At 36.9% G+C, this 19,207-nt stretch overlaps 1 protein-coding gene and 1 pseudogene across 3 annotated transcripts in view; one reads left to right on the top strand and one right to left on the bottom strand.

Annotated features, from left to right (window-relative positions):
• CTTNBP2NL (CTTNBP2 N-terminal like) overlaps nucleotides 1–19,207 on the top strand; it is a 66,569-nt gene that overhangs the window by 15,632 nt on the left and 31,730 nt on the right. The gene's annotated exons all lie outside the window — the stretch shown is intronic.
• Nucleotides 7,910–8,482, bottom strand: LOC309830692 (small kinetochore-associated protein-like; annotated as a pseudogene). The gene has a single exon. The product of its transcript is annotated as a small kinetochore-associated protein-like (transcript).

Here is a 19,207-nt window from a genome sequence, read left to right as displayed (position 1 = left end):
GCTTAAGGCTATCTGTGTGAGTAGTAGGAAGATGATACCCCCATAGGTGAGGAGAAATGGCCAAAGAAGATGAGACTTGGGCATGCTGAAGAAAGCATAGTCTCTGCCGAAAACTATTGCTTTTTTGTTTTCCCTTAGAGCTTTGTAATGTGTGATACGGAGTATTTCTCCGGAGTGCATGAGGCAGTTCCCTTCTGGTATGGGGGTAGAGTCTGACTTATTTTCCTTTTCCCACTTACTTCAGTCTTGTTTTGCATGGTGTCCCTGGGGATCATCTGTTTATGGCTTTGACACATGTCTAGTCACATGATAAAGTTCATTGCCCGAGTCTTTGCCTGTCGTGCCACTAAGCGTGACTGTGTGACCTTGGTAAAGTCATTCAGTCTGTCTGAAACAAAGCTTCCTTGTCTGTATTAAAAAGAAATGATTAATAACTAGTATTTCTGTGTAACATCATAATTTGCATGGCATTACAAATACTCCAACAGTGTAGGATTCATTTCTTCTTCTCCCTTTATTTTATATTTTCTCAGTACATATCATGTACCCCATATCCAAGGAACAGTCAGTAGTAGCTAATCGTTTGAATTGATGTCTCTAGTGTGCCCTCAACAGTGCCTGACTTTTCAATGACTCCCCTGCCAACATATATTACATAAAAATGTTCCCTCTGCTTGGTGACTCATTTCTGCCACATCCACCGGTCTTCCCCTTTTGTCACTATTGGGGATTTCTCATCCTTTCCCTGTACGTCCCTGAAAACTATTCTATTTCTCATAACCCCATCCCACTATTACCAGTAGTCCTAACCTGATTAAACCCAGGACACCCTCCCATTTATTTTCACATGTTTATCTGATCGATCAAGAGAAAAGAAAAAGAAGGATTGAGGAAAGTTTGAGTTCATTCCTAATCCTCACTCCTAATGCCTGTTGTTTTTCCTACTTCCTTCCCTTCTTCTCATCTGAGACCTCTGGCTCTCCTCTCCACAGGAATTATCAGCCTAGACCTGGAAGAGTTCCACTGCCCAGGCTGAACTAGAAAGTGCATTGTTCGTGTCCTTTTAGAGCTCAGAAAGCATTTTCCAGGAGCAGCATTATTATAAATAGCAATCCGATTTTAGAAAACTACAATAGCTTGGCAGCATGTGTTAAATAAATAGACTCACCTGAGGATCTGTCCCTGTTTACACTGGGACTCCAGGAAGAAGTTTCCTGTAAATATCGCAGTTGACTTATACAAAAACTTCTGGGCCTCAACCCTCTCATAATTGGGGTAGGGGTTGGGGAATGGCTGCCTGTAACAGAAAAATTAGAGGATGACCTTATTTTTCTCTTTGCTTTTTAGCTTTAGAAATGATACAAACCTGTGGAGCTTTATGTTTGTTTTATTGAGCATATAGATGCTCAATAAATAGTTGTTGAACAGATGAAATATATGCCATTGTTTTAAAAGATTGCCATAATATTTCAAAATGAATGTTGTGAATTATTAAATTTTACAGCCTGCCTTATGTGTGCTTAAGCAGACTGCCTTCTGGTTTTAATGTTAACAGATGCTAAGGTGCTTGTTGCATATGTTTTCCTAAAAAAAATTTTTTTCTGCGTGAATCCAATTTTAGTTACTTTAGGCAGCTTCTGACAAGTTGAAAGAGCAGCTTGAGAAGCAAGAGCTATAATTAAGAGAGCATTTTGATATAAGATACCATTCAGAATCAGGCACAAGTGTTGTATTTAGTCTGTGCATACAGCCTATAAGTGGCAAAGTTCTCTTCTGAGGCTTAAACTATAGGCAGTTTAGGTGAAATGAATAGCTTCACCAGAAGTAATACATCTTTAAATAGTCTATTGTTAGATAAAATAAGTAGCAGCTGGGGGTCAAAATTGTTTCAGTCCTTTGAGAAAAGCAACTGCCGTACCAGATTCTTAAAGTTAAAATGAAATCTTGTTTTATTTGTGGAGTAGGTTTTTGTTTTGGCTTGGGTTTTTTTGTTTGTTTTTGGTTCTGTAGTATGTCAAGATTTCACTGCATTTTTTCTATATAGCTCTTGCTTAACAGCAAACACTTGCTCTTCTTGGACTAATATGACAGCTCACTAATTTTCTTCCTTTTAGTATTCTTTCTTAATTCATGCTTAGTTGATTGAAAAGGTTTTGGTCTAAATAGCGTTGATTGGTTTTTCCTTTATGTTTAAGTAAAAAAAGCTTATCTTTTTTCTCCTTACCTTTAAAAGAGATTTTTCTTGGACATAAAATCTATTCTTTAATCTTGCATCTCTGAACAAAACCATATGGTTCACTGTTGCTGTTAAATAAATAGTAGGTCACATTGGCAAGGGTTAGATTTATATAAGGATGTATTATAAAAGTTCCTGTAATTTGTAAGTAAATCCTACCTATAAAGTTATAATTGTAAAAGAGCTTCATTCATTTTCCAAAATGTCTGCAAAGTTTCAGATTGCAACTACACCCTTGTAGAGCCCCCATAATTCTTTTTCTCCCCAAAATTTTACAGAAGAGTGAGCCTCCTCACTCTTCTGTTGCAGCCTAGACATGTTTGGCATAGAACCAGAGAAGTCAATAGAAAATAATGTAATATTCAGCCTCTTCTGTATTTGAAGTCTAATTGTTACAGAGGCCATTTATACAGTATTTGGTCCTAATTGAACTTGATATAAAGTGATTTTCTGTTTTAGGAGGGATTACATCAGAGAAAAGCCTTCTTCATGAAAGTCTCTCCCTTTGACCTGACCACTTTATGTTCATGAATGAGAACACAATGGGAATCCCTTCCACAGTGAAAACAGATTACATTGCTCATGAACTGTCCAGGGGAGTTTGGGGTGGAACCACACAGTTCAACAAGAGAGGCCCGGTTCATTAGTTCTAAGAAAATCTAGGAAAAGCTTCCCAGCAGGGTCTGACTACTCTAGAAGAAGATGAGGGAACCTTAATTTTTAAAATTTGGAAAATAGAATTGACTGCCAATAAAAAGTCAGATTAAATAGTTTGAGTCTTCCACATTGGGTATATTATATCTGCATGTGTCAGATGTGATGCAGACTACACTTAGCTATGACTAAGTAGACTCTACCCTGTATTAGTATCATTTTATTTTAAAGCATTCTTTAAATTGCTTCTGCAATAATAAATGGTAAAGTATAACTTTCACATAGAATTAGCTTAAAGAGTCTTGAATTCCTTTCCACTGATACCTCAGTCATAAAACAGGTATAACTCTTTTAACGTCTAGGATATAACTTTGTTGGTTTTGGCCAAAGGCCATTGGCGAATTCCCCAGGCAAGAAAATTTACAGACAAAAATGTTGTAGACAGGACAAAGTTAGAAATATATTTAGAGTATGAGACTGTAATATTTAACTACTGTGAGTTTTTTAAACAGCCAGAATTAAAAATAAAAAATCTAAATGTTACATATGTGTCTGTGTTAACAATAAATGATTTACGTTTGCCAAAAATATTCTTAAAATAATAATGATTTTGAGGATCTTGTGGCAGTGCCAAAAATATAGAACAAACAAAAGCTATGGAAGGTGCTGTGGCTCAAGAAAAATACAAATACAAGTTCACTGTAGGTTGAATCTGACATCTGCTTTTGGTCATGGCCTTGTGCTTATTATGGAAGCAGATTATTATAAAGGCTGGTCTGAGATGAGGAAAGTAAAATTGAATTTAGCAAAAAACATGCATTGTCCTATACTAGTAAGCTTGTCAGGTGTGTTTGCATTAAAAAAAAAAAAAACAGATCCATAAATATACTTAAATGTACTCAAAGTTGAAGCATTCTTTGTCACCCATAAGCCTGGACCTAACAATTCTTTGACCAAAAAAAAGGATCCCATTTTGATAGATGTTTTTAGGAAGAGCTTTTAGGATTGGAGTAGGTAGTTTAAATCTTTAATAAACATCACATGAACATAAGCTTACAACTGAAAGAAGTCCAGTTTCTGCATGGATAAGAACTGGGATATTAAGAAGCAAGTAGAACTTTATTTAGGGAATTGAATTATGGAGTTTTTAGATTTACATTCATAGCCTTTACTATGAAACATGTTTTAGAAGGGAATTAATCAGTGGCCATTTGGGGCCAAGTTTTTGCGTGTTTTATATAGTTGGAATTGCTGATACTTTTTATTCCTACTCTCTGAGTAATGTGCATACATGAAATCCTAGCTTTTCAAAAAAGAAGCATAAAGATAATTACTAGGCACTCTACAAAACTATCAACTAGAGCATTCAGTTAAGTGTAGCTGTTAAGAGCATGAGCTTTCATATCAGACATACCTAGGTTTGAGCTCTGCCATTTAATTGCTGTGTGATCATAGACCAGTTACTTACCCTGTTAAGCCATATGGTAGAATGGTACGGTTATCACAAGAATTAAATGAGATAGCACATGCTAATCGACATACTCAGTGCTCATTTACTGTTAGTTATTATTATTAGAACATAAGTTTTAAAGTTCATCCATTTAGGAACAAAGGTATATTCCATAAAGCAAGATGTACTGATAATATGCTGTCCTTCATAAGAAAGATGAGCATTTTAAATTAAATCTTTGTTATCAGAAGGGCTTGCGCTGTAGCTTGTTTTTCTTATGGGAATTGATGGTTTTGAGTTGATCCATCCCCACTCTCACAACCAAAAGCATGTATTTTGAGACAGCTGGCAAGGGTTATGGGTGTACTGTGGGGCATGGAACAGATGTCATACTGCATTCCCTTCTCTTTCTCTTTATAATGAAAACAGGAAGTACAGACACTGGAAACTTTTCAAATTGATTTTTTTTCCATTGATTTCTTTGCTTCTCTGTTGCTCGATTTGACATATTTGTTATATTTTGGTTTTTTTATTTCACTTTATTGAGGTAAAATTGACATACAATAAGCTGCATATATCTAATGTATACAAATGGATGTTTTGATATACGTATCCCACATGAAACCATTACTACAATCAAGATAGTACACGTGGGGCTTCCCTAGTGGCGCAGTTGAGAGTTGGTTGAGAGTCCGCCTGCCGTTGCAGAGGACACGGGTTCGTGCCCCGGTCCGGGAAGATCCCACATGCCGTGGAGCGGCTGGGCCCATGAGCCACGGCCGCTGAGCCTGCGTGTCCGGAGCCTGTGCTCCGCAGTGGGAGAGGCCACAACAGTGAGAGGCCCGCGTACTCCAAAAAAAAACAAAAAAAAAGATAGTACACATATCCATCACCCCTCAAATTTTCCTTGTGCCCCTTTGCAACCCCTTTAGCTAACCTTCCCTACACACACACACCCGCCCCAAAACCACTAATCCTCTAGAGATTAGTTTACATTTTCTGGAATTTTATATAAGTAGAATCATACAGGACGTAACCTTTTTTTGGGGGAGGCCTGGTTCTTTGACTCAGCGTAATTATCTTGAGATCCATGTTGATGTTGTATTGATAGTTCATTCCTTTTATTACCAAGTAGTGTCCATTGTATGTATGTACCACAGTTTGTTTTGTCTGTTCATCTGTTAGTGAACATTTACATTGTTTCCAGTCCTGGACTATTGCAAATAAAGCTGCTATGAACATTCATATATAAGGCTTTGTATGGACATGTGCTTTTATTTCTTTTGGATGAATACCTAGAAATGGAATGGAATATGTTTAACTTTTTAGGAAACTGCCAAACTGTTTTCCAAAGTAGTTTACCATTTACATCCCACCAACATGTATAAGAGTTCCATTTGCTCCACATCTTTACCAACACTTGATATGGCCAGTCATTTTAATTTTAGCGTTCTAATAGGTATGTAATATCTCATTGCAGTTTTAGTTTGCATTTCCCTATTGACTAATGATGTTGAGCATCTTTCCATGAGATTATTTGCCATCTGTGTTGTTTTCCTCATAAAATATTTGTTCAGATCTTCTGTCCATTTTTTAAATTGAGCTGTATTCTCATTACTGAGTTTTGAGCATTCCTTATATATCTGGATTCAGGTACTTTAATACGCCTTGCAAATATTTTCTCCCGGTCTGTGGCTTGTCATTTCATACTCTTAATTGTATCTTTTTAAGAGCATAAGTTTTTCATTTTGATGAAGTCCAATTTGTCAATGTTTCTTTTATGGATCTTGCTTTTAGTATCACATAACTAAGATTTAGTGTCATATAAGAAATCTTTGCCTAAACCAAGGTCAGAAAGGTTTTCTCCTATATTTCTATAATTTTATAGTTTTAAGTTTTACACTTGGGTCTGTGATACAACTTCAGTTAATTTTGTTATATGGTACAATATATGGATCAAATAAAAAATTTTTTGCATATGGATATTCAGTTGTTCTAGCCCCATTTGTTAAAAAGACTGTCCTTCCTCTGTAGATGGCCTTGGCACATTTGTCACAATCCATTTCCTGAATATTTTGGGGTTTATTTCTGGACACCCTGTTCTGTTTCATTGCTCTATTTGTCTACCTTGATGCCCATACTACATTGTCTTGATTACTGTGGCCTTTTATGAAAGTCTTAAAATTAGGTAGTGTTAATCCTCCAACTTGTGTTCTTTTTGAAAGTTGTTTTGGTTATTCATGGTTCTTGGCATTTCCATATAAATTTTAGAATCAGCTTATCAGTTTTTCCAAAAATCCTGTTCAAATTTTAATTGGAATTGCATTGATTCTATAGATCAGTTTGGAGAAAATTCCCATCTTAACAGTATTGTATTTGCTGATCCATGAACATGGTTACTTCTCTCCATTTACTTAGATCTCTCAGCAGTGCTTTATAGTTCTGATTGTATAGGTCTTTAACATCTTTTGTCAGATTTATCACTATTTCATATTTTTATGATTATTATAAATGGCATTGTTTTAAATGTAAATTTCTGATTGTTTATTGCTGTTATACAGACATGAAATTGAATTTGTATATTGATCCTTTATCCTGCAACCTTCCTAATCTCACTTATTAGTTCTAATAGCTTTTTTATAAACTTCATTGAATTTTCTACAATCATGTTTGCAAATAAAGACAATTTTACTTATTTCTTTCCCATCTGATTTCCTTTCATTTCTTTTTCTTGCCTTATTGCATTGGCTAGAACCTCTAGTACAATGTCAAGTAGAAGTAACGTGGATATCTTTGTCTTATTCCTGATCTTAGGGAGGAAACACTCAGTCTTTCATCATTAAATATGCTGGCTGTAGGTTTTCATAGATGTTCTTTATCAGTTTGAGGAAATGTCCTTCTATTCCTAGTTTGCTGAGAGTTTTTATCAGGAATGAATATTAGATTTTGTCATGTGCTTTTCTGTATTTATTGAGAACTTAATTTTTTTTTTAAGATTAAGATCTCCAAGGTGTATTGTTTCATAGGTGTTATTACTATCTATACATTCACCCCATTTATTAAGCCATTTCAGGTAACTTCAAGTTCATAAATTTACAGTGAGGTTATAGAGCCCAACCAGGATGGGACGGAATGTGTTCCAAGTTACGGGGGGACTGCAGGGCTCCCAGTGATATCTCCCGTGGAGCACCTGTGCTCCACTGTTTCTTCCTGCACATCTGAATGTGACCTTTCGGATTCTCTGGCTGTGGCTGATTTAGTCTCCTGATCCTAATCCTGTGCTGCTTTGTTGCATAGAAGTTTGATCCAAGCTTCCAGGCCCCCTCTCTTCTTAGGCCTCAATTATGTACTGTGAGGTTCAGGATAGCTGGCCAATCTGAAGACTGGGAATGCTTGCTTAAAGGAGGAACTGCCATTCCAGCATAAACTGTCCTTAATCCTACAGCAGAAACTGTTTTCATTCTGGGAATGGTGAGTCCTAGAAGATCATGACCAAGAAGCAGATGTCCTAAGGGGCTTCCTCTGAGAGTTTATCCCCAAGAGGGAGCCATGTGGCCACCTGCTTTTTATCACATTTCTAATAGCTGCTCCATTTCCTCAAGCGCTGTTGTAAAATCATTTACTTTACTGTTACATAAGGTCTGTTGTTGCAGGAACTGGGCCCTTTCTTCTTTCATCTTCAGCTTTAGCTTTAAGACCTATCCTGGGTTGAGGCCCTTGCTCTCCAAAATTGCCAAACAGTTGTCCTGAAACTTCCCCAGCAGCTCCACCTTTTAGGTCAGGTCCTTTAGCTCTCCCTGAGTTTCAGTCAACTTTTGGTGCAACTGCTTGTTGATGGCCTCTAAGAGCTGGTTCTTATCCTTGAGCTCTTCCTCTGATTTCAGTTTACTCAATAGTTTGTAGCTCTTCCTGGTGCCAGTGTCTGTAGCTTTAACCTGCCCATTCTCTCGTCTTGGTTTGATGATTTTTGTAACATCGTTAATCTGAACCTCCTGAATGAGGTCTGGAAACATCAACTTCTTTGGACTTAACAGGAAAAAGGTTCTTAGAAGTGGCTCGAGTTTGTGCATTTGTGGGCAGGCCACTGCTGATAGCACAGAGGAGGGCTGCAGGGTGTACACTGTCTTAACCACTCTGGTCATCATAATGAGGTGGCACTGCTGGGGCCTAGGCACCTGCTGCTTCTGCCCTCAGGCCTCATCCGAGAACTTAATTGGTTTGTATGTCCTTGCTGTTTTTCTGAAATATTGTCTGAAAAAGAACTTCATCCCCTTTCTTATTGACCTTCTCTTAGATCAAGTACATTGATGTGGAGTAACTTTTTCAGCTTTGTTCTACAGCTTTTTAGAAACTAGAATTCTCTAACTTTGTAATTCTGTGGAGTGGAGTTTAGTAATTAAATTATTTTCCCAGTGGCAAGAGTTAATTGTAACTTAAAAATCATAAACATTTCCAAAAGAGAAACCCGAAAAAAAACCTCTGCTGCTTTAATGAACTGCTCTCCTTTAAAGCAACTTTTATCCTTTGACTTTAATAGTTTTGATAGTTTATTGGCTTCTTATGATAAAGAATTTTTCCAGAGAAGGAAAACAACATGTACATTTTTTTCACCTTCTGACAGAATATTATTACCTCTTTCCTAGGAGTAACAAAAGCAGTTTATCTATTTGAAACAAGCTTAACTATTATCTTTTTAAGTTAAATCATTTAAATTGTGTTTTAGTATATCACATCAATAGTCAGGAAATAGACATCAAAATGTACTATTCCTTTATTATTTCCCAGAAAACATTATTTTTCTCAGTGTTAATTTGGACCACAGGAAGAAAATTTATTTTAAAGGAGGCGGTATTTATTACTGACATCCCCTATATCTGAATGCAGCTCCAGAGCCAGTTATTGAAGAATAGGTAGAAATACTGTTATTTCTGTTTTGTGCTTTTGAATAAAAAGAATTCAACATTGGTTTCTTTTATTGAATTTATTAATCTCAGGACACCTATTTATTGAGGAGAGTTGCTGCAGTCTATATGGTTTTATGTGAAAGTATATTTAGAAAAAAACATTTTCTGTAAGTTACTTCAGATTACCCACCAAACATCCCATGATAACATAGTTATATTGATCTAGCTCCAGTAAATTCTTTATAAAAAGTAAACTCTTGGTTAATGGCTATATGAATTGGGTGGTACAGCCACATGGTGGACTATTATGTGGCTATTTAAAAATATGATGCAGGGCTTCCCTGGTGGTACAGTGGTTAAGAATCCGCCTGCCAATGCAGGGGACATGGATTCGAGCCCTAGTCTGGGAAGATCCCACATGCCGCGAGCAGCTAAGCCCGTGCACTACAACTACTGAGCCTGCGCTGAAGAGCCTGCGAGCCACAACTACTGAGCCTGTGTGCTGCAACTGCTGAAGCCTGCATGCCTAGAGCCCGTGCTCCGCAACAAGAGAAGCCACAGCAATGAGAAGCCCATGCACCGCAACAAAGAGTAGCCCCTGCTCGCTGCAACCAGAGAAAAGCCAGCACACAGCAACGAAGACCCAATGCAGCCAAAAATAAATAAATAAATTTATTAAAATGTATATATATATATATATATATATATATATGAGGAACTTCTAATGACATGTAGTGTTCCTACAATGTAATGCTAAATTTATGAAGCAGATCATAACATTAAATATATCCTTTAGAATCGAATAGAATAAAATACCTAGGAAATAAACCTACCTAAAGAGGCAGAAGACCTGTATTCTGAAAACTATAAGACACTGATAAAAGATATTGAAGACCACACAAACAGTTGGAAGGATATATTATGTTCTTGGATTGGAAGAATCTGCCTTGTTAAGATGACCACACTACCCAAGGCAATCTACAGATTCAATACAATCACTATCAAATTACCAATGGCATTTTTCACAGAACTGAAACAAAATTTTTTTTAATTTTTATGGAAACACAAAAGACCCCAAATAGCCAAAACAATCTTGAGAAAGAAGAACAGGGCTGGAGGAATCACACTCCCTGACTTCAGACTATATTGTAAAGCTACAGCAGTCAAAACAGTGTGGTACTGGCATAAAAACAGACACATAGATCGGTGGAATGGGATAGAAAGCCCAGAAATAAACCCATGCACTTATGGTCAGTTACTCTACAACAAAGGAGGCAAGAATATACAGTGGAGAAAAGACAGTCTCTTCAATAAATGGTCCTGGAAAAACTGGACAGCTACATGTAAAAGAATGAAATTAGAACATCCTCTATCACCGTACACAAAAATGAACTCAGAATGGATTAAAGACCTAAATGTAAGACCGATACTCTAAAACTATTAGAGGAAAACATAGGCAGAACACTCTTTGACATAAATTGCAGCAATATTTTTTTGGATAGGTCTCCTAGAGTAATGGAAACAAAGGAAAAGTAAACAAGTGTGACCTGGTTTAACTTAAAACCTTTTACACAGCAAAGGAAACCATAAACAAAATGAAAAGACAGTCTATGGAATGGGAGAAAATATTTGCAAACAATGCAACCAACAAGGGCTTAATATCCAAAATATACAAACAGCTTATACAGCTCAATATAAAAAAAAAAACAACCCAATCAAAAACTTGGCAGAAGACCTAAATAGACATTTCTCCAAAGAAGACATGCAGATGACCAATAGCCATGTGAAAAGATGCTCAACATCGCTAATTATTAGAGAAATGCAAATCAAAACTACAATGAAGTACCACCCGACACTGGTCAGAATGGCCACCGTGAAGAAGTCTACAAATTATAAATGCTGGAAAAGGTGTGGATAAAAGGGAACCCCCCTACACTGTTGGTAGGAATGTAAATTGGTGCAGCCACTGTGGAGAACCATATAGAGGTTTCTCAAAAGAACTAAAAATTGAGTTACCATATGATCCAGTAATCCCAGTTCTGGGCATATATCCAGACAAAATTGTAATTCAAAATGATACATGAGGGATTTTCATTGTGGCGCAGTGCAGGGGACATGGGTTCGATCCCTGGTCCGGGAAGATCCCACATGCTGTGGAGCAACTAAGCCCGTGTGCCATGACTACTGAGCCCACGCTACTGAGCCCACGTGCCACAACTACTGAAGCCCATGCACCTAGAGCCCTTGCTCCACAACAAGAGAAGCCACTGCAATGTGAAGCCTACACGCTGCAACGAAAAGTAGCCCCCACTCGCCCCAACTAGAGAAAGCCCGTGCAAAGCAACAAAGACCCAACGAAGCCAAAAAAACAAGGTACATGCACCCCTATGTTCACAGCAGCACTATTCCCAATAGCCAAGACATGGAAACAACCCAAATGTCCATCAGCAGATGAATGGATAAAGAAGATGTGAGATATATATATGTGTATATATATATATATCTCCACTAGATGTATACTCAGCCATGAAAAAGAACGAAATAATGCCATTTACAGCAACCTGGATGGACCTAGAGATTGTCATACTAAGTGAAGTAAGTCAGACAGGGAAAGACAGATATATGATATCACTTATATGTGGAATCTAAAAAATGACACAGATGAACTTATTTACAAAACAGAAATTGACTTGCAGAAATAGGAAACAAATTTATGGTTAGCAAAGGGGAAAGAAAAAGGGAGGAAAAAATTGAGAATTTGGGATTAACATATACACACTATTATATATAAAATAGAAAAAAACAAGGACCTACTGTATAGCACAGGGAACTATATTCGGTATCTTGTAATAACCTATAATGGAAAAGAATCTGAAAAAGTTTATATATATACTGAATTACTTTGCTGCACCTGAAACATTGTAAATCAACTATACTTCAGTAATCAATCAATTATTGTCAGAACAAGTTTTTAAAAAATAAATATATACTTTAACCTCAATTATAAAGAATAACATATATTTATTATCATATATATAATTATATAACATTTGTGTGTGTGTATATATGTGTGTGTGTGTGTGTGTGTGTGTGTATATATATATGACTCAAGCAAATAGATTGACATTTGTAGTTTGAATGTGGTTGTCCCTGGGTGTGGAATCATATTATATTTTAATTTTTTTCATTAAAACTTCTGTATTATATATAAATAATTTAAAATCAGAAACATTTGTTTTTAAATAGCAGTAATCTTATACAACTACTTCTTGCTCAATATCTGTTTAGTAAAACTCACTCTAAGAAGGTAACTTAACCATATATTATTTACTTCGTTAGGAAAAGATATTAGAGCTATATAGAACCATAGTTGAATTCTTCCTTTTTTGTTGTTCCTGATATTGTTAATATTATTGTTTTCCAACCCAGTCTAAATGACTGAATTGCCTCTGTCTGAAAAACCTAAGTTACCAAGTTATCCAATAAAAAGATCACAGAGTTTAGGGGGACAAAAAAGAAGGCTGCAATAAAGATATCATACCAGAGTCTAAAGAGCTGTCTTTCAAACTTTTTTTTTTTAACTTCTTTATTGGAGTCTTTCATTAACATCTTTATTGGACTATAATTGCTTTACAATGGTATGTTAGTTTCTGCTTTATAACAAAGTGAATCAGCTATACATATACCCCCATATCTCCTCTCTCTTGCCTCTCCCTCCCACCCTCCCTATCCCACCCCTCTAGGTGGTCACAAAGCACCGAGCTGATCTCCCTGTGCTATGCGGCTGCTTCCCAGTAGCTGTCTTACACTTGGTAGTATATATAAGTCCATGGCAATTTTTCACTTTGTCCCAGCTTACCCTTCCCCCTCCCCGTGTCCTCAAGTCCATTGTCTATGTCTGCATCTTTATTCCTGTCCTGCCCCTAGGTTCTTCAGAACCTTTTTTTTTTAATGTTCCATATATATGTTGTAGCATATGGTATTTGTTTTCCTCTTTCTGACTTACTTCACTCTGTATGACAGTCCCTAGGTCCATCCACCTCACTACAAATAACTCAATTTCGTTTCTTTTTATGGCTGAGTAATATTCCATTGTATATATGTGCCACATCTTCTCTATCCATTCATCTTTCAGTGGACACTTAGGTTGCTTCCATGTCCTGGCTATTGTAAATAGAGCTGCAGTGAACATTGTGGTACATGACTCTTTTTGAGTTATGGTTTTCTCAGGGTATATGCCCAGTAGTGGGATGGCTGGGTCATATGGTAGTTCTATGTTTAGTTTTCTAAGGAACCACCATACTGTTCTCCATAGTGGCTGTATCAGTTTACATTCCCACCAACAGTGCAAGAGGGTTCCCTTTTCTCCACACCCTCTCCAGCATTTATTGTTTGTAGATTTTTGGGTGATGGCCATTCTGACTGGTGTGAGGTGATACCTCATTGTAGTTTTGATTTGCATTTCTTTAATGATTAGTGATGTTGAGCATCCTTTCATGTGTTTGTCGGCAATCTGTATATCTTTGGAGAAATGTCTATTTGGGTCTTCTGCCCATTTTTGGATTGGGTTGTTTGTTTTTTTTCAATATTGACCTGCATGAGCTGCTTGTAAATTTTGGAGATTAATCCTTTGTCAGTTGCTTCATTTGCAAATATTTTCTCCCATTCTGAGGGTTGTCTTTTCATCTTGGCTATGGTTTCCTTTGCCGTGCAAAAGCTTTGAAGTTTCATTAGGTCCCATTTGTTTATTTTTGTTTTTATTTCCATTTCTCTAGGAGATGGGTCAAAAAGGATCTTGCTGTGATTTATGTCATAGAGTGTTCTGCTTATATTTTCCTCTAAGAGTTTTATAGTGTCTGGCCTTGCACTTAGGTCTTTAATTCATTTTGAGCTTATTTTTGTGTGTGGTATTAGGGAGTGTTCTAATTTCATTCTTTTACATGTAGCTGTCCAGTTTTCCCAGCACCACTTATTGAAGAGGCTGTCTTTTCTCCATTATATATTCTTGCCTCCTTTATCAAATATAAGATGACCATATGTGTGTGGGTTTATCTCTGGGCTTTCTATCCTGTTCCATTGATCTATATTTCTGTTTTTGTGCCAGTACCATACTGTCTTGATTACTGTAGCTTTGTAATATAGTCTGAAGTCAGGGAGTCAGATTCCTCCAGCTCCGTTTTTCTTTCTGAAGATTGCTGTGGCTATTTGGGGTCTTTTGTGTTTCCATACAAATTGTGAAATTTTTTGTTCTAGTTCTATGAAAAATGCCTAGGGGTTGCATTGAATCTGTAGATTGCTTTGGGTAGTATAGTCATTTTCACAGTGTTGATTCTTCCAATCCAAGAACATGGTACATGTCTCCATCTGTTTGTATCATCTTTAATTTCTTTCATCAGTGTCTTACTGCACACAGGTTTTTTGTCTCCTTAGGTAGGTTTATTCCTACGTATTTTATTCTTTTTGTTGCAGTGGTAAATGGGAGTGTTTCCTTAATTTCTCTTTCAAATTTTTCATCATTAGTGTATAGGAATGCAAGAGATTTCTGTGCATTAATTTTGTATCGATTAGCTCTAGTACTCTTCTGTTAGCATCTTTAGGATTCTCTTTGTATAGTATCATGTGATCTGCAAACAGTGACAGCTTTACTTCTGTTTCGATTTGGATCGCTTTTATTTCTTTTTCTTTGATAGCTGTGGCTAAAACTTCCAAAACTACGTTGAATAACAGTGGTGAGAGTTTACACCCTTGTCTTATTCCTGAATTTAGAGGAAATGGTTTCAGTTTTCCACCATTGCGAACAATGCTGGCTGTGGGTTTGTCATATATGGTCTTCATTATGTTGAGGTAACTTCCCTCTATGCCTGTTTACTGGAGGGTTTTTATCATAAATGGGTGTTGAATTTTCTCAAAAGGTTTTTCTTCGTCTATTGAGATGATCATATGGTTTTTCTCCTACAGTTTGTTAATATGCTTTATCACATTGATTGATTAGCGTATATTAAAGAATCCTTGCATTCCTGGGGTAAACCGCACTTGATCATGGTGTATGATTGTTTTAATGTGCTACTGGATTCTGTTTGCTAGTATTTTGTTGAGGATTTTTGCATCTGTGTTCATCAGTGATATTGACCTGTAGTTTTCTTTCTTTGTGACATATTTGTCTGGTTTTGGTATCGGGGTGATGGTGGCCTCGTAGAATGAGATTGGGAGTGTTCCTCCCTCTGCTATATTTTGGAAGAGTTTGAAAAGGATGGGTGTTAGCTCTTCTCTAAATCTTTGATAGAATTCACCTGTGACGCCATCTGGTCCTGGGCTTTTGTTTGTTGGAAGATTTTTAATCACAGTCTCAATTTCAGTGCTTGTGATTGGTCTGTTTATATTTTCTATTTTTTTCCTGGTTCAGTCTTGGAAGGTTGTGCTTTTCTTAGAATTTGTCCATTTCTTCCAGGTTGTCCATTTTATTGGCATATAGCTGCTTATAGTAATCTCCCATGATTTTTGTATTTCTGCAGTGTCAGTTTTTACTTCTTTTTCATTTCTACTTCTGTTGATTTGAGTCTTCTCCCTTTTTTCCTTGATGAGTCTGGCTAATGGTTTATCAATGTTGTTTATCTTCTCAAAGAACCAGCTTTTAGTTTAATTGATCTTTCTGTCGTTTCCTTCATTTCTTTTTCATTTATTTCTGATCTGATCTTTATGATTTCTTTCCTTCTGCTAATTTTGGGGTTTTTTTGTTCTTCTTTCTCTAATTGCTTTAGGTGTAAGCTTAGGTTGTTGATTTGAGGTGTTTCTTGTTTCTTGAGGTAGGATTGTATTGCTATAAACTTCTGTCTTAGAACTGCTTTTGCTGTATCCCATAGGTTTTGGGTAGTCGTGTTTTCATTGTCATTTGTTTCTAGGTATTTTTTGATTTCCTCTTTGATTTCTTCAGTGATCTCTTGGTTATTAAGTAGTGTATTGTTTAGCATCCATGTGTTTGTATTTTTTACAGTTTTTTTCCTGTAATTGATATCTAGTCTCATAGCGTTGTGGTCAGAAAAATACTTGATATGATTTCAATTTTCTTAAATTTACCAATGCATGATTTGTGACCCAAGATATGATCTATCCTGTAGAATGTTCCATGATCACTTGAGAACAAAGTGTATTCTGTTGGTTTTGGATGGAATGTCCTATAAATATCAATTAAGTCCATCTTGTTTAATGTATCATTTAAAGCTTGTGTTTCCTTATTTATTTTCATTTTGGATGATCTGTCCATTGGTGAAAGTGGGGTGTTAAAGTCCCCTCCTATGATTGTGTTACTGTCGATTTCCCCTTTTATGACTGTTAGTATTTGCCTTATGTAATCAGGTGCTCCTATGTTGGGTGCATAAATATTTACAATTGTTATATCTTCTCCTTGGATTGATCCCTTGATCATTATGTAGTGTCCTTCTTTGTCTCTTGTAATAGTCTTTATTTTAAAGTCTGTTTTGTCTGATATGAGAATTGCTATTCCAGCTTTGTTTTGATTTCCATTTGCATGGAATATCTTTTTCCATCCCCTCACTTTCAGTCTGTATGTGCCCCTAGGTCTGAAATAGGTCTCTTGTAGGCAGTATATATATGGGTCTTGTTTTTGTATCCATTCAGCCAGTCTGTGTCTTTTGGTGGGAGCATTTAATCCATTTACATTTAAGGTAATTATCGATATGTATGTTCCTATTCCCATTTTCTTAATTGTTTTGGGTTGTTATTGTAGGTCTTTTCCTTCTCTTCTGTTTCCTGCTTAGAAAAGTTCCTTTAGCATTTGTTGTAAAGCTGATTTGGTGGTGCTGAATTCTCTTAGCTTTTGCTTGTCTGTAAAGGTTTTAGTTTCTCTGTCAAATCTAAATGAGATCCTTGTGGGTAGAGTAGTCTTGGTTATAGGTTTTTCCCTTTCATCCCTTTAAATATGTCCTGCCACTCCCTTCTGGCTTTCAGAGTTTCTGCTGAAAGATCAGCTGTTAATCTTATGGGGATTCCCTTGTATGTTATTTGTTACTTTTCCCTTGCTGCTTTTAATATTTTTTCTTTGTATGTAATTTTTGGTAGTTTGATTGATATGTGTTTTGGCATGTTTCTGCTTGGATTTATCCTGTATGGGACTCTGCACTTCCTGGACTTGATTGACTATTTCCTTTCCCATATTAGGGAAGTTTTCAACTATAATCTCTTCAAATATTTTCTCAGTCCCCTTCTTTTTCTCTTCTTCTTCTAGGACCCCTATAATTTGAATGCTGATGCGTTTAATGTTGTTCCAGAGGTCTCTGAGACTGTCCTCAATTCTTATCATTCTTTTTTCTTTATTCTGCTCTGCAGTAGTTATTTCAACTATTTTATCTTCCTGGTCACTTATTCATTCTTATGCCTCAGTTATTCTGCTATTGATTCCTTCTAGAGAATTTTAAATTTCATTTATTGGGTTGTTCATCATTGATGGTTTGCTCTTTAGTTCTTCTAGGTCCTTGTTAAATGTTTCACGTATTTTCTCCATTCTATTTCCTGGATTTTGGATCATCTTTACTATCATTACTCTGAATTCTTTTTCAGGTAGACTGCCTCTTTCCTTTTCATTTGTTTGGTCTGGTGGGTTTTTACCTTGCTCCTTCAACTGCTGTGTGTTTCTCTGTCTTCTCATTTTGCTTAACTTACTGTGTTTGGGGTCTCCTTTTCGCAGGCTGCAGGTTCGTAGTTCCCATTGTTTTTGGTGTCTGCCCCCAGTGGGTAAGGTTGGTTCAGTGTGTTGTCTAAGCTTCCTGGTGGAGGGGACTAGTGCCTGTGTTCTGGTGGATGAGGCTGGATCTTGTCTTTCTGGTGTGCAGGACCACGTCCAGTGGTGTGCTTTGGGGTGTCTGTGACCTTATGATATTAGGCAGCCTTCTGCTAATGGATGGGGTTGTGTTCCTGTCTTGCTAGTTGTTTGGCATAAATGTCCAGCACTGGAGCTTGCTTGTTGTTGAGTGGAGATGGGTCTTAGCATTGAGATGGAGATCTCTGGGAGAGCTTTCACCATTTGATATTACGTGGAGCTAGGAGGTCTCTGGTGGATCAGTGTCCTGAACTCAGCTCTCCCACCTCAGAGGCACAGGCCTGACACCTGGCCGGAGCACCAATACTCTGTCAGCCACACGGTAATTATTCTTTCCAGTGGTGGACCAACAGTGGGTCAGGGAGAGTGGTTTGTCCAAGCTAAAATCCAGCTGGAGGAGGTCATGGAGAGGACATAATGGCTGGTTGAACGGAGAGGCAGACCCAGGCAGTTCCGCGACTCGACTGTCGGGTTAGCAGGGGCACCTTCCCCACATCCTCCAAACATTTTATTAAGTACATTTCACCATTTTGCCACAATCCAGGACACATAAACACACCCACATACATATATTAACTAAAACAAAAATTTCACTAAAACGTACACTGTATGTTTTTTATACTCTGTATAATATTTACACTATACCATGCTATACTACACTGTTTTCTTTTGTACTTTATTTTTCTTTAAATGCTGACTGTGACCCCGATTAACCTAGTTTCATGATCCATATCTAGAAATTTTTGCTATAGATGTACTTAGACCTATACAATAAAGTGTAAGTGTAAGGATATTTATTGCAACATTGTCATAGCAGCAAAATGCTGAAAACAACTTACGTATTAGGGTTCTGGTCAGTAAATTATGGTATATTGTACAGTAGAATCCTATGCAAACCTTAAAGAGAAGATCTTTATGAGAGCTAGATCTTATAACATTCTCCAACGTATAGTAAGTTAAAGAATAAGGCACAGAACAGTGTGCACAGTAAAAGAAAAAAGAAACAGTATTAAGTTGTAACTGGTAAAGCCAGAAATACATCTCACAAAGCCTCTTCCTTCCTTCCCCTTGACTTGGTTCCCTTGAGAATGGTAGGAACCCCCAAAATGGTCTGCCCTGGGAAGGGAATG

This window comes from Grampus griseus (assembly GCF_964374135.1).
Source record: "Grampus griseus genome assembly, chromosome: 1".
Taxonomy (NCBI): Eukaryota; Metazoa; Chordata; class Mammalia; order Artiodactyla; family Delphinidae; genus Grampus; species Grampus griseus.
The sequence above is the reverse complement of the archived record's forward strand: the minus strand, read 5'-3'. Positions and strand labels throughout refer to the sequence as shown.